Here is a 1,642-nt window from a genome sequence, read left to right as displayed (position 1 = left end):
CCTTGGGTTTCCGAGGCAGTATCACTACGGAAGTAGGATTGCCCAACCTTCCTTCCGAGGAGTGGCTGGTGGGTTTGAACTGCCAGCCGTCTGGTTAGCAGGCAAGTGTCTTAGCCACTATGCTACCAGAGCTCCTAGAAAATGGTGTAGTGTTTCCTTAATTTAAATTTTGGAAATAGAAATACCATTTGATCTGGAAATTCCTCAACTAGGTGTTTATGCTAAAGAAATAGGAGCCAGGGAATCAGTCTGCCACGAATCATGATTTTGTGATGTTTCCCTTTGTTTTTAATCTCATATAATTAGCCCCATGGTCTTGACTCAGTGGACTCCATTCAACTTTTTGTATTGTGTACATGCTGATGGTGTCCCTCATCTTGGATGATTGTCTTTGTTCTGTCTAAGGCTTAATAAGTGTCTCTACTTAAAAAAAAGAAAATAAGAAGAAGAAGTTGGAGCAGGGACATGAATAGATATATGCACAACCATGTTCATCACAGCACTATTCACAACAATGAAGATATAGAAACAAAGTGCTTATCAATGGATGAATGGATAACCAAACTGTGGTACATATACACAATGGAATACTAAGCAATATTAATGAATAATGAAGAATCTGCAAAACACCTCATAACATGGAGAACCTGGAAGACATTATACTGAGTGAAAGAAGTCAATTACAAAAGGCCAAATAATTGTATGAGTCCACTACTATAAGAGGTCAAGGAAAGGTTTACACATGGAAGGAAACTTTCTTTTTTTGCTACCAGGGATGGGGCGGGAAGGGAGGGAAATTGCTAGCTAAGTAAGAGACATGAATTAATTTGGGTGAAGGGAGAGGCAGTATACAAAAAGCCAGTGACTTGCATAATATCACTAAGGAAAAGGAAGGCATGGAGAGGTGTCCAAGAGCTACAGACAACAAAGGTAAATACTATTACATACACAGTAATGGATTATCAGTAATAATAAATATTAATCTACAAGTGATGTATAGGTAGACTGGCAAGATGATCTTGTATGGGTAGGTAAACAAGAATATATCCATGACCATATATTGATTTGGCAACACTATTTCTACATGCATATTTCTATGTGCTGTAAAAATGCCCATATATATAATAGAGCAAACAGAAGGCAAAGTTATGATAACTTCTTAGCCACAACCACATACCTTCAGAGAGTGAGTTGCTATCCTTTGGGCTCAGGAACATGGTCACAGGGGAAATCAAGCTCAATTGGCATAACATAATACACAAAAACACTGTTATACATCCTACTTTGGTAAGTAGTGACTGAGATCTTAAAAGCTTGTGAATGGTCTCTAAGATGCAACTATTGGTCTCTCCTTGTCCAGAACAAAAAGGGAAGAAAATCAAAGACACTTGGAAACAATTAATCCAAGGGACTAGTTGACCATGGGAACCTCAGCCTATATGACCCTTAGACCAGAAGAACTAGATGGTGCCTTGCTACCACTGCCAACCATTCAGAAAGAGATCAAAATTGGAGATCCCAGATAAAGTGGGAGAAAAATGTGGAAGAAAACTCAAAATCATATAAAAAAGAGACCAGTTTTGCTGGTCTGATGGAGCCTGATGGAACCACTGAGACTATGGCCCTTAGTTGCCCTTTAGGT

Source organism: Orycteropus afer, unplaced genomic scaffold (genome assembly GCF_000298275.1).
Source record: "Orycteropus afer afer isolate SDZICR_OR568_19922 unplaced genomic scaffold, OryAfe1.0 scaffold00711, whole genome shotgun sequence".
Taxonomy (NCBI): Eukaryota; Metazoa; Chordata; class Mammalia; order Tubulidentata; family Orycteropodidae; genus Orycteropus; species Orycteropus afer.
This window is presented reverse-complemented; position numbering follows the sequence as displayed.